The 14,536-nt window shown below is 46.7% G+C and overlaps 1 long non-coding RNA gene across 1 annotated transcript; it reads left to right on the top strand.

The window, feature by feature from the left end:
* Positions 1-1,264: 1,264 nt before the first annotated feature.
* Positions 1,265-4,747, top strand: LOC147965385 (uncharacterized). The gene is made up of 2 exons (XR_015608319.1): positions 1,265-2,400; positions 3,193-4,747. It is a non-coding gene; the product is annotated as an uncharacterized LOC147965385 (long non-coding RNA).
* Positions 4,748-14,536: the final 9,789 nt, after the last annotated feature.

Here is a 14,536-nt window from a genome sequence, read left to right as displayed (position 1 = left end):
GAGTCTCGAAATGGCCGAGAGGTAAAGATTGATATATTGGGCAATAGTATTCGGACACCGGAATGGTTTCGGAATGGTTCGGGTATTTTCTGGAGTACCGGGAGGTTACCAGAACCCCCCAGGGAAGTATTAGGCCTACATGGGCCATAGGGGAGAGGGGAGGCAGCCCACAAGGGTGGCCGCGCCCCCCTCCCATAGGGAGTCTGAATTGGACTAGGGGATGCAGCGTGCCCCCTTTCCTTCTCCTCTTCCCTCTCCCTTCCCTCTTTCCCCCTCCATGAGAAGGAAAAAAGGGGGGTCGAATCCTACTAGGAGTGGAGTCCTAGTAGGACTTCCCCTCCTTGGCGCGCCCCTGGTGGTCAGCCTCCTCCTCTCCCTCCTTTATATACGTGGGCAGGGCATCCATTGGAGACACACCAATTGTTCCAAGCCGTGTGCAGCATCTCTCTCCATGGTTTACTCCTACGGTCATATTCATGTAGTGCTTAGGCGAAGCCTTGCATGGATCACATCAGCATCACCGTCACCACGCCGTTGTGCTCACGAAACTCTCCCACGCCCCTCTGCTAGTGTAATGCCACGAGACCGTTGCGCTAGGTGTCTTCCAGTTATTCGCCGGCGTTGCCATGTCATTTGCTTGCGTGCTCATCATGTCATCATGTGCATTGAATCATCATGTTTTTGAAACTTGCATCCGTCCGGGTTTCCCTAGTTCCGTCCGTTGTCCGTTCTGAGTCCAACCACACTTGCACGCGCCCGCGGCACGTCCGAAATATTATTTTATAAGTGGCCGAAAAATGTCTCGAAATGGGTTGAAAGTTGGCTTGCGGTGTTGTTTTGTTGTAGGTAGGCCGCCTGCCAAGTTTCATCGTGTTCGGACTCCGTTTGACGCCCCAACGGATAACTATAGCAACAATATAGTCGGTCTATCGTCGGACGTTTCCGGTCTCCGGAAACGGTTGCCGGATTGCTTTCCTCCTCTCTTTTCTCAGTCCAACCGCACACTTGACCTTGTCCGTCTAACCCTCTCTGCACAGTGCATCGACCCCCTCGCGCATCCGAAAGCTGTCCCGAACCCGACCCAGACTATCGCTACCGTTGGGTCCGGATCATCCCCAAACATCTATAAAATATCTCCGTTTTGTTATTTGATCTCCCTAGCCTATTCATCCGTGACCATCCGATTAAGATCGGAGGGACCAAATACCCCTACCCAATTCAACTAGCTGTATATAATGGGGCAACCCTAGATTTTAGGCAGGCTGTCCCATCCATCTCATCGCCGCCGCCACTACACCACTCCTCTTCCACCTCGGGATCCTCCCAGATCCACCTCGTAGCCAGCCCGAGCTTCACCTCATTTTCCCCACCGGACCAATCCATCGACCCACCTCCCTCCATCGATCTCCGAGTGCCCCTGCAGCCTCCCGCGTTTGATCCAGGGAGAGCATCTCCCTCCTGAGCTCCTCCACGCCGTGCTCCTTCCACCGAGCCCCGCGCCTCTCCTCTAGTTTGCCTGCCGTCGTCCCTGGCGAGCAGTTCTGCCGGCGACCACCAGCAGGCCAGGCCGCCTCCCCTGCTTTCTCCCTTCTCCATCCTTCTCTCTTTCTCTGATCTCTCTCTGACCAGGAACCATGAAGGACCCCGACGCCATAACCACGCTCGATCTGCTCCAAGGCATGCCGCTCCGCCAAGTTCCTCGCCTGCACCTTCCCGTTGAGCACCAGGAATAACTGCAGCAAGCTCCGCCACCGCGCCATCCTCAGGCGCTCGAGCACGAGCTCGCCGGCGCCCCATCTTCCTCCTCGTCGTATCCCTCGAGCAGCCGATGATCAAGCTCCGCAACCCAGAGCCTCCCCGCGGCCTTGTGCGTCCATGCCGCCGGCGACAATAGCTGCAGCGTCGTCCCGCTCCTCTGCTTCGACAGCCAGGCGCCCGAGGCCACGCATTCCTCCCCTCGCAAAAACACCTCGTCACCGTACAGAGCTTCCTCGCGCCGTCGCCGTCCGGCAAGTAACCGGACTAGGACCCCTCGCCTGCCAGCCACCTCTCTGAAAAGGAGCTCCCGCTGATTCCATTACTCCTGGACCCCAAGTCTTTCGCCGCGCCAAGTTCCCTACTCGCGCGCCAAGTTCCTGGTCGCCTCCGCCTGGATCCACTCCTCCTCGCTTTGTCTTTGTCGCCGGGAGCCCCGCCATGGCCGCCCCGCTGTCTTTAGCATCGCGCCCAAGTCCCACGTTGCCGGCAGCCGTTCCCGCCGTCCGTCGCCCTGAACCTGCTGCAGTTGTCTCTGTTCTTCAGTAACGAGAAGGAGCGGCTCGCTTGCCTCGCGTTGACCTCGGTTGGGCCACATCTTGCGCCGCTTGGTCCTCCTCCTCTCCAGCTGGGCTTGGCCCATGTGTGAGCAGCCCCTCCAGCCCCTCTGCTCTGTTGGGCCCCGCCAGTTTTGGCCCATTTCATGTTTTTTCCATAGAACAAATTTCCTTTTATCCAGGATTTTACTATTTTGCAGAAAACCCCCTCAAGCAACATGCATTTAAGAACTCACCAACCATGCATCCAAATAAATCATGCCATATATGAAACATGAGTAGATTTTCATGTAATTTAATAATATCCAACTTTCAATCATGTTAAAAAAATGCTTAAATGTGCTGTTTAAACTAATTTGCATAAATATGTTGCTAAAATGATTTATTTCATAACTAAATAACCGTAGCTCCATTTTAAATAAACTTTATATGTATTTGGGGTAGAAAAATGCCTACTTTAACATGGTGGCATTACTTTGCATGTTTAACAACTCTAAAATATGGTTTAGGGCAAAACAGTATCAAATCTAAAATATGCACATGGGGATTTTCCGGATTTGTTGTTTGTTATATCCGGCCTCATTTAAACTTGCCTAGATAGGTAGTTTTCATATGCTTCACCTCTTGCCATGTTTAACAACATTTAATATTATCGGGTACATAATCGAGAGAGAACTAAATAAGTCATGGGGTGTTTCGTCAATATGCAACTCGTTGCATATTGAGCTCCACTTAATTTGTAGTGTTGTTTGTGCACTTTGCCATGCCATGCCTCATTAAACTGGACATGCATCATACTTGGTTGTGCATCATGCCATGCTTATGTGATGGTTGTTTACTATATTGTTTGCTTCTTTCCGATGTTGCTTCTTCGGGTTAGTTCCAATAACGTCATGTTTGTGAGGATTCGTTCGACTACGTCTGTTTGTCTTCTTCACGGACTCGTTCTTCTTCCTTGCGGGACCTCAGGCAAGATGACCATACCCTCGAAATCACTTCTATCTTTGCTTGCTAGTTGCTCGCTCTATTGCTATGCCATGATACCTACCACTTGCTATATCATGCCTTCCATATTGCCATGTCAAGCCTCTAACCCACCTTGTCCTAGCAAACCGTTGTTTGGCTATGTTACCGCTTTGCTCAGCCCCTCTTATAGCGTTGCTAGTTGTAGGTGAAGATGGAGTTTGTTCCATGTTGGAACATGGATTTTGTTGGGATATCACTATTATATATTGTTTACTATAATGCACCTATATACTTGGTAAAGGGTGGAAGGCTCGGCCTTATGCCTGGTGTTTTGTTCCACTCTTGCCGCCCTAGTTTCCGTCATACCGGTGTTATGTTCCTTGATTTTGCGTTCCTTATGCGGTTGGGTTATAATGGGAACCCCTTGATAGTTCGCCTTGAATAAAACTCCTCCAGTAAGGCCCAACCTTGGTTTTACATTTGCACTAACAACCTATCATCTTCCCTTGGGTTCTGCAGACTCAAGGGTCATCTTTATTTTAACCCCCCGGGCCAGTGCTTCTCTAAGTGTTGGTCCAACCTGAGCGATGTCCGGTGCCCCCTGGGCAACCAGGGTCTATGCCAACCCGACGTCTGGCTCATCCGGTGTGCTCTGAGAACGAGATATGTGCAGCTCCTATCGGGATTTGTCGGTACATCCGGGCGGCTTTGCTGGTCTTGTTTTACCATTGTCGAAATGTCTTGTAACCGGGATTCCGAGTCTGATCGGGTCGTCCTGGGAGAAGGAATATCCTTCGTTGACCGTGAGAGCTTGTGATGGGCTAAGTTGGGACACCCCTGCAGGGTTCTAAACTTTTGAAAGCCGTGCCGACGGTTATGGGCAGATGGGAATTTGTTAATGTCCGGTTGTAGAGAACTTGAAACTTAACTTAATTAAAATGCATCAACCGTGTGTGTGTAGCCGTGATGGTCTCTTTTCGGCGGAGTCCGGGAAGTGAACACGGTTCTTGTGTTATGCTTGAAAGTAAGTAGTTTCAGGATCACTTCTTGATCACTTCTAGTTCACGACCGTGCATTGCTTCTCTTCTCGCTCCTATTTGCGTATGTTAGTCACCATATATGCTAGTGCTTGCTGCAGCTCCACCTCGTTACCCCTAACCTACCCATAAGCTTAAATAGTCTTGATCTCACGGGTGTGAGATTGCTGAGTCCTCGTGACTCACATATTACTTCCAAAAACCAGATGCAGGTGCCGACGATGCCAGTGCAGGGGACGCGCCCGAACTCAAGAGGGAGTTCGACGAGGATTCAGGACGTTATGATGTGTCTTTTCCGGATGATCAGTAGAGGAGCCCAGTTGGGCGATCGGGGATCTTTTGCATTAGGGGTTGTCTTTATTTATTTGGTTCCGTAGTCGGACCATGATTGTATTCTGGATGATGTAATGCTATATTTATGTATTGTGTGAAGTGGCGATTGTAAGCCAACTCTTTATCTCTTTCTTATTCAGTACATGGGATGTGTAAAGATTACCCCTCTTGCGACATGCCTACTATGTGGCTGTGCCTCTAATTCATGCTCTGACACGTGGGAGATATAGCCGCATCGTGGGTGTTACAAGTTGGTAATCAGAGCCTTCCCCGACTTAGGAGCCCCCTGCTTGATCGAATTGCTGACGTTGTTGAGTCTAGAACAAAATGTTTTGAGTCTTATAGGATTATATATATCGGGGAGTAGGATTCTTTTTACTCCTCAGTCCCTTCGTCGCTCTGGTGAGGCCTCCTGACATAGAGTTTTGACTCTGCTCTTCGCAAATTTCATGAATTTTTTTAGGATCACGCGGGTATCTTGGAATCGTTTCGATGGTTTTGTGATGAGAACATTGTTCTTGGTGCCTCCTGACATTTAGGGGTTGTAGCAGTGTCTCGGGGAGTTGAGCTCTGAGGTGTTGTCATCACAATTTTATCGTTGCAGTTCTAGAATACCTGAGTTTGCCGACATCGAAAATCTCTTTTATGCAGTTGTTGGTGAGATAACCTCGACGCCACCCAGTACTGGGGCGGGAGTTCGAGAGTATTGCCATAACTCGTATAACGAATGCTTTTCGAAGGCTGAGGTAAATGATTTCCGAAGGTTTCTTGGTTATGTGTTGAAGGATGGATATAGCTGGATGTAGGATTTGCTAGTTTTGGGTGAGATATTATGCTTCCCATGTATCCCCAACACCTGATTGCATAACTAGAAAGTTTCGGGAGTTTATAAGTGGGAATTCAAGTAGTTCCTAGGATATGTTTCCGACAGATGTATGGTATGAAATTGGGGTTCGACGTCTAGTGGTCTGCCTATCCACGGTTGGTTTTACAGTGGTCTCGTTGTGTCTTAAAGAGTCCTTGGCTATGCTGACTCGGGGACGCTTCGTATGTCATGTGCACTACCTTGTACATGATGGTGCTGTACGATCGAGCCTGTGTGGGCCCCACCACGAAAACTTCGAACGAAATCTTTATCATACGTTTGTTCCGGCTTTTTCTGCAAGCCAATCCTTTGTTTTGTTTTGAGATGTGGTATTCGAGTTGCTTCAATGTCAAGTGTTGATTCCATACCTTCCCTAAGCGGTGTTCTCATATTTCTATGTGGATGCTAATCCGTCATGATCATCGAGATTGTCATGTCAATCCTTTTCAACCGGCGTGTTTCTCTTCAAGTGGATCCGACCATTTCAACATTCGCAAGACCAACTCTAAGTTCTCTCAACGGTGTTTGTTTCATCTGCTCCAAGTTACCTTTGTTTTCCCGCCATCCCACCCTTTTTCTTCAAGGACTTAGATTTCTTAATCAAGTATCCATCTTATTGATGTGAAGTCTCTCCATTCTTTTCCGTCAATGTTCTTATCCGGTGATTCTCAGGAAGATACTAATGGAGCTTCAAGTTCATCATTCTTCGTTCTATTTCTTCTCCGGTGTATCCAAGTCAAGCTTTGTCGATCATATCCTTTCCTCATTTTTAAATGTTTTCTCATGCCGGTGCACTTCGTAATTTTTCACTTCTTGCTATTCATTTGTCCTAGAGCGCTAAAGTTATCTCAAAAGGCTCGTCTTTTCATTCAAGATCCATTCAACCTATTTCGAGGTTGTTATCATTCAAGCCATTTAATTCAATCGATGCAATCTCCCTTTCAAGTAATCGTTCAACGGTGTTTCTTTTGAGTGGGCCCTAACCCATAGGTATTTTCCCAGGATCTTACCTGACTCTTCTAATTTTCCCGGAGCTATTCTCAAATCTTCTAAAGTTTGACGTAAGAATGAGTTTTCACCAGTCAAATGTCTTTCTCCAAGATCTTTCAAATTCTTTTCATCGCTGGTTCAACCTTTCTAATTTTCATTCCGGAGTATCTCAACAATTCGTGGTGTTGTTTCTCATCGTCATTCTTAACATTTGAAGACCGAAGAAGAGTTTTTCCTCAAAATCTTATCCGTTTCTCTCAAAGATTTGGGACTCTAGCTTGTTGCCATCCTCTCATAATTGTTCTCGATTGTGAGAATTCTTTTCAACCATTTGGAGCATTTCAGGAGTCTTTTCAGTTTGATTCTCCGGAGCCCATCATCTCAGGATTATTCATTCTAGCTTTCAGCTCCCGTTCTCCAAATCTTACCGGTGCATCACTCAAATATTCTCTAATCAGCTTGTGATCTCTTTGTTCTCATATAATTATATTCCCACAAGTATCTTCGTTCATTTGCTAATTATTCCCAGTGTTTCTTTATCTTTTCTTCGTTCATTTTCAATTCTTACGGTGGTTCGTTCAAGAGTTCTCTTCCTTGGTTATCATATCAATTCATTCGTTCTTTCCAATCCTACCAGTGATTCGTTGAAGACCTTCCCAAGTTTGCGCTATATCTATCTTAATCCTTTCTATGAGAATGAGTAGTATGCCAAATCCATTGTTTGTCATCAATTTAATTGGTGAAGGATGAGCATAATGTAATTCTTATTCTTGTTTCATCGAGTAAATTCAATTCTTTCTTTATTCCGGAGGCTCATCAAATTCTCGGTTTTATTGTTTCATCTTTTATTTTCCCAGAGTTCCAAGATCTCTCAACTATATCACCACGAAGATTCTTCTAAATCATTGCAAGGATTCACCTTCTGTTTATCTACTTCTCTCTCTTTCTATCATCCTTTTTATTACCGGAGTTCTTCATGGAGGCTCTACATGATGGTTCATCAAGGATTTAATTCCTTCTCGAAGTGTTCATTGAGATTCTTTTCAAAGGAGCTCAAGTATTCTTCATCTTGATTCCGAAGTGCAATTCGTTCTACCTTATCTTTTGAGGTGGTGTTATGTCATTTTTGACAATTGCTTTGTGTTTCATGATTCAAAAGTTGTCCCGAATGACATATTTTAAACCCATCATTTTCAATTCATTTATGAGATCCTTTGCAATCCATCAATCTCTTCATTGGAGTTATCTTGGGTTATATTTCACCTAAAACTTTCCCTAAGGATTGTTGCTATTTATGGTGCTCATAAATGACCCAAGTTCTTAATTTATCCTCCCGGTGAAATAAGTTTCTCGTCTCCTTGTTCATATCAATCCAATCTATTGTTTTTCGTTAGTGGCAGAATTTCACCTCAAGATTTTGAGATGTTTTCCATAAGTCCAAAACAAGCTTACTCTTTTCGTTGTTGGTTTTTCAACAACTCCGTTATAACCTTCTTGTAAGGGTGCCTTCCAAGCTCATTTGTGGCAGAAGTTGGCATTTTCAACTCCATTCATTTATTACAATGATCTAACTTCTATTGTTTTCTTCCGAAGGCATTGTGATGTTGCTCTCTTCGACCCATCATCTTGTTTTGTCAAGATCATGTTCAATTCATTCCATTTACAGTCGGAGTGCTGTCCAAATTATATCATTCTTTTCCTTCTCTATCTTGTTTTAACCGGAGTGTTGTGGCTATCATTCCTCTTCTAACCGGACTCTCATCCAAGTGCTTTCATTTTTACCAAGTTCATATTCTTTACCTTCCATTTCCAACCGGAGTGTTTTCGTAATTGATCTTTATCATTCCTTGTACATCTCGTTTTAACCGGAGTGCTTGCATGTACTTCTTGTCCATTGCAACCCTTTTTCTTATGTCTTTCAACCTACAAGGTTCTAGTAATGTTCCTTGTTCCTCTTGTCTAACAGAGTGTTTTCAATTTCGATCATCTCCGTTGTTTTATTTTCTCAAATGGTTCAACCTCTCAAGGTTCATGGTTTCACTCGTTTGTCAAAGGAGCAACTTAGTTTACCTCTTCTCTTCCTCTTCCTCTTCCGTTTCTCTCCGGTGCCATACTAGATCTCGGGACGAGATCCTCTTGTAGTGGTGGAGTGTTGTAACGCCCCAAGACCGTTACGCCAGGTGTCTTCCAGTTATTCGCCGGCATTGCCATGTCATTTGCTTGCGTGTTTCATTTCATCATGTTATCATGTGCATTGCATCATCATGTTTTTGAAACTTGCATCCGTCCGGGTTTCCCCAGTTTCGTCCGTTGTCCGTTCTGAGTCCAACCACACTTGCACGTGCCCGCGGCACGTCCGAAATATTATTTATAAGTGGCCGAAAAATGTCTCGGAATGGGTTGAAAGTTGGCTTGCGGTGTTGTTTTGTTGTAGGTAGGCCGCCTGCCAAGTTTCATCGCGTTCGGAGTCCGTTTGACGCCCCAACGGATAACTATAGCGACAATATAGTCGGTCTATCGTCGGACGTTTCCATTCTCCGAAAACGGTTGCCGGGTTGCTTTCCTCCTCTCTTTTCTCAGTCCAACCGCACACTTGAACTTGTCCATCTAACCCTCTCTGCACAGTGCATCGGCCCCCTAGCACGTCCGAAAGCTGTCCCGAACCCGACCCGTACTATCGCTACCGTTGGGTCCGGATCATCCCCAAACATCTATAAAATATCTCCATTTTGTTATTTGATCTCCCTAGCCTATTCATCCGGGACCGTCCGATTAAGATCGGAGGGACCAAATACCCCTAACCAATTCAAGTAGCTGTATATAATGGGGCAACCCTAGATTTTAGGCAGGCTGTCCCATCCATCTCATCGCCGCCGCCACTACACCACTCCTCTTCCACCTCGGGATCCTCCCAGATCCACCTCGTAGCCAGCTTGAGCTTCACCTTGTTTTCCCCACCAGACCAATCCATCGATCCACCTCCCTCCATCGATCTCCGAGTGCCCCTTGATACATCCATTTTGCATCATGCTTTTATATCGATATTTATCGCATTATGGACTGTTATTTCACTTTATGTCACAATAGTTATGGCTGTTCTCTCTTATTTTACAAGGTTTACATACGGAGGGAGAATGTCGGCAGCTGGAATTCTGGGCTGGAACAGGAGCAAATATTAGAGACCTATTCTGCACAACTCCAAAAGTCCTGAAACTCCACGGAACATCTTAAAAGAAATAAAGAAAAATCCACGCCAAAGATGAAGGCCAGGGGGCCCACACCCTGCTCACGAGGGTGGGGGGCGCCCCCCCCTAGGGCGCGCCCCCTACCTTGTGGGCCCCCTAGTGGCTCTCCGACGCCCATCTTCTCCTATATGAAGTCTTTCGATGAGAAAAAAATAAAGAGAAACTTTTCGGGACGAGACTCCGCCGCCACGAGGACGAACCTTGGCGGATCCAATCTAGAGCTCCGGCAGAGCTGTTCTGCCGGGGAAACTTCCCTCCGGGAGGGGGAAATCATCACCATCGTCATCACCAACGCTCCTCTCATCGGGAGAGGGTAATCTCCATCAGCATCTTCACCAGCACCATCTCATCTCCAAAGCCTAGTTCATCTGTTGTATCCAATTCTTGTCTCAAAGTCCGGGATTGGTGCTAGTAGGTTGCTAGTAGTGTTGATTACTCCTTGTAGTTGATGCTAGTTGGTTTAATTGGTGGAAGATCATATGTTAAGATCCTATATGCATATTATTACCCCTCTAATTATGAACATGAAAATGCTTTGTGAGTAATTACGTTCGTTCCTGAGGACAAGGGAGAAGTCTTGCTATGAGTAGTCATGTGAATTTGGTATTCGTTTGATATTTTGATAAGATGTATGTTGTCTAGCCTCTAGTGGTGTTATGTGAACATCGACTACATAACACTTCACAATTATTTGGGCCTAGAGGAAGGCATTAGGAAGTAATAAGTAGATGATGGGTTGCTAGAGTGACAGAAGCTTAAACCCTAGTTTATGCGTTGCTTCGTAAGGGGCTGATTTGGATCCATATGTTTCATGCTATGGTTAGGTTTACCTTAATACTTTTGTGTAGTTGCGGATGCTTGCAATAGAGGTTAATCATAAGTGGGATGCTTGTTCAAGTAAGAACAGCACCCAAGCACCGGTCCACCCACATATCAAATTATCAAAGTATCGAACGCGAATCATATGAACGTGATGAAAACTAGCTTGACGATATTCCCATGTGTCCTCGGGAGCACTTTTCCTATTATAAGAGTTTGTTCCGTCTTGTCCTTTGCTACAAAAGGATTGGGCCACCTTGCTGCACTTTATTTACTTTTGTTACTTGTTGCTCGTTACAATCTATCTTATCACAAAACTATCTGTTACCACTTATTTCAGTACTTGGAGAGAATACCTTGCTGAAAACCACTTATCATTTCCTTCTGCTCCTCGTTGGGTTCGACACTCTTACTTATCGAAAGGACTACGATAGATCCCCTATACTTGTGGGTCATCACCCTTGCAGCCTCTCGCGTCTGATCCAGGGAGAGCATCTCCCTCCCGAGCTCCTCCATGCTGTGCTCCTTCCACCGAGCCCCGCGCCTCTCCTCTAGTTCGCTTGCCGTCGTCCCCGGTGATCAGTTCTGCCGGCGACCACCAGCAGGCCAGGCCGCCTCCCCTCCTTTCTCCCTTTTCCATCCTTCTCTCTTTCTCCAATCTCTCTCTGACCAGGAACCATGAAGGACCCCGACACCATGGCCGCGCTCGATCTGCTCCAAGGCGTGTCGCTCCGCCAAGTTCCTCGCCTGCGTCTTCCCGTTGAGCGCCAGGAATAACTGCAGCAAGCTCCGCCGCCGCGCCATCCTCAGGCGCTCGAGCGCGAGCTCGCCGGCGCCCCATCTTCCTCCTCGTCGTATCCCTCGAGCAACCGATGATCAAGCTCCGCAACCCAGAGCCTCCCCGCGGCCTTGGTAGTTTTCATATGCTTCACCTCTTTCCATGTTTAACAACATTTAATATTGTGGGGTACATAACTGAGAGAGAACTAAATAAGTCATGTGGTGTTTCTCAATATGCAACTCGTTGCATATTGAGCTCCACTTAATTTGTAGTGTTGTTCGTGCACTTTGCCATGCCATGCCTCATTAAGCCGGACATGCATCATACTTGGTTGTGCATCATGCCATGCTTATGTGATGGTTGTTTACTATGTTGTTTGCTTCTTTTCGGTGTTGCTTCTTCGGGTTAGTTCTGATAATGTCACGTTTGTGAGGATTTGTTCGACTACGTCCGTTTGTCTTCTTCACGGACTCGTTCTTCTTCCTTAAGGGATCTCAGGCAAGATGACCATACCCTCGAAATCACTTCTATCTTTGCTTGCTAGTTGCTCGCTCTATTGCTATGCCGTGATACCTACGACTTGCTATATCATGCCTTCCATATTGCCATGTCAAGCCTCTAACCCACCTTGTCCTAGCAAATCGTTGTTTGGCTATGTTACCGCTTTGCTCAGCCCCTCTTATAGCGTTGCTAGTTGCAGGTGAAGATGGAGTTTGTTCCATGTTGGAACATGGATTTTGTTGGGATATCACTATTATATATTGTTTACTTTAATGCACCTATATACTTGGTAAAGGGTGGAAGGCTTGGCCTTATGCCTGGTGTTTTGTTCCACTCTTGCCACCCTAGTTTCCGTCATACCGGTGTTATGTTCCTTGATTTCATGTTCCTTAAGTGGTTGGGTTATAATGGGAACCCCTTGACAGTTCGCCTTGAATAAAACTCCTCCAGCAAGGCCCAACCTTGGTTTTACATTTGCACTAACAACCTATCTCCTTCCCTTGGGTTCTGCAGACTCAAGGGTCATCTTTATTTTAACCCCCCCGGGCCGGTGCTTCTCTAAGTGTTGGTCCAACCTGAGCGATGTCCGGCGCCCCCTGGGCAACCAGGGTCGATGCCAACCCGACGTTTGGCCCATCCGGTGTGCCCTGAGAACAAGATATGTGCAGCTCCTATCGGGATTTGTCAGCACATCCGGGCGACTTTGCTGGTCTTGTTTTACCATTGTCGAAATGTCTTGTAACCGGGATTCCGAGTCTGATCGGGTCGTCCTGGGAGAAGGAATATCCTTCGTTGACCATGAGAGCTTGTGATGGGCTAAGTTGGGACACCCCTGCAGGGTTTTGAACTTTCAAAAGCCGTGCCCGCGGTTGTGGGCAGATGGGAATTTGTTAATGTCCGGTTGTAGAGAACTTGAAACTTAACTTAATTAAAATGCATCAACCGCGTGTGTAGCCGTGATGGTCTCTTTTCGGCGGAGTCCGGGAAGTGGACACGGTTCTTGTGTTATGCTTGAACGTAAGTAGTTTCAGGATCACTTCTTGATCACTTCTAGTTCACGACTGTGCATTGCTTCTCTTCTCGCTCCTATTTGCGTATGTTAGTCACCATATATGCTAGTGCTTGCTGCAGCTCCACCTCATTACCCCTAACCTGCCCATAAGCTTAAATAGTCTTGATCTCGCGGGTGTGAGATTGCTGAGTCCTCATGACTCACAGATTACTTACAAAAACCAGATGCAGGTGCCGATGATGCCAGTGCAGGGGACGCGACCAAACTCAAGTGGGAGTTCGACGAGGATTCAGGACGTTATGATGTGTCTTTTCCGGATGACCAGTAGAGGAGCCCAGTTGGGCGATCGGGTATCTTTTGCATTAGGGGTTGTCTTTCTTTATTTGGTTCCGTAGTCGGACCTTGATTGTATTCTGGATGATGTAATTCTATATTTATGTATTGTGTGAAGTGGCGATTGTAAGCCAACTCTTTATCTCTTTCTTATTCAGTACATGCGATGTGTAAAGATTACCCCTCTTGCGACATGCCTACTATGCGGTTATGCCTCTAAGTCGTGCACCGACATGTGGGAGATATAGCCGCATCGTGGGTGTTACAACTAGATCAAGAGTTCGAGGGACGTCATCGAGCTGAATGTGTGCTGAACTTGGAGGTGCCGTACGTTCCGTACTTGATCGGTTGGATCACGAAGACGTTTGACTACATCAACTACGTTAACCTAACGCTTCCGCTTTCGGTCTATGAGGGTATGTGGACACACTCTCCCCCTCTCGTTGCTATGCATCTCCTAGACAGATCTTGCGTGATCATAGGAATTTTTTTGAAATTGCATGCTACGTTCCCCTTCAGTGGCATCCGAGCCAGCTCTATGCGTAGATGATATGCACGAGTAGAACACAAAGAGTTGTGGGCGATAATAGTCATACTTCTTACCACCAACGTCTTATTTTGATTCGGCGGTATTGTTAGATGAAGCGGCCCAGACCAACCTTAGATGACCACGTTCATGAGACCGGTTCCACCGATAGACATGCAACTTCTTTTGCATAAAGGTGGCTGGCGGGTGTCTGTTTCTCCAACTTGAGTTGAATCAAATTTGACTATGACCGGTCCTTGTTGAAGGTTAAAACAACACACTGGACGAAAAATCGTCGTGGTTTTGATGCGTAGGCAAGAACGGTGAGGAAGTCCTGGATTAGGGGGTCTCCGGGCGTTCGGGCCATGTGACATGGGCCAGACTAATGGGCCGTGAAGATACAAGATAGAAGGCCTCCCCCCATGTCCGGATGGGACTCTCCTTTGCGTGGATGGCAAGCTTGGCGTCCGGATGTGTAGTTTCCTTTCTCTGTAAACCGACTATGTACAACCCTAGGCCCCTCCGATGTCTATATAAACCAAAGGGTTTAGTCTCTAGAGGCTAAGACAAATCATACAAGCTAGACATCTAGGGTTTAGCCATTACGATCTCGAGGTAGACCGACTCTTGTAACCCTTATACTCATCAAATCCAATCAAGAAGGAAGTAAGGTATTACCTGCATTAAGAGGGTCTGAACCTGGGTAAACATCGTGTCCCCTGCCTCCTGTTACCTTCGATTCTCAGACGCATAGTTCGGGAACCCCTACCTGAGATCGGCCGGTTTTGACACCGACATTGGGGCTTTCATTGAGAG

Source organism: Triticum urartu, chromosome 6A, assembly GCF_056163025.1.
Source record: "Triticum urartu cultivar PI428250 chromosome 6A, HENAU_Tu73, whole genome shotgun sequence".
Classification (NCBI taxonomy): domain Eukaryota; kingdom Viridiplantae; phylum Streptophyta; class Magnoliopsida; order Poales; family Poaceae; genus Triticum; species Triticum urartu.
Note: the sequence above shows the minus strand (reverse complement) of the source record. Positions and strands in the feature narration are given on the sequence as shown.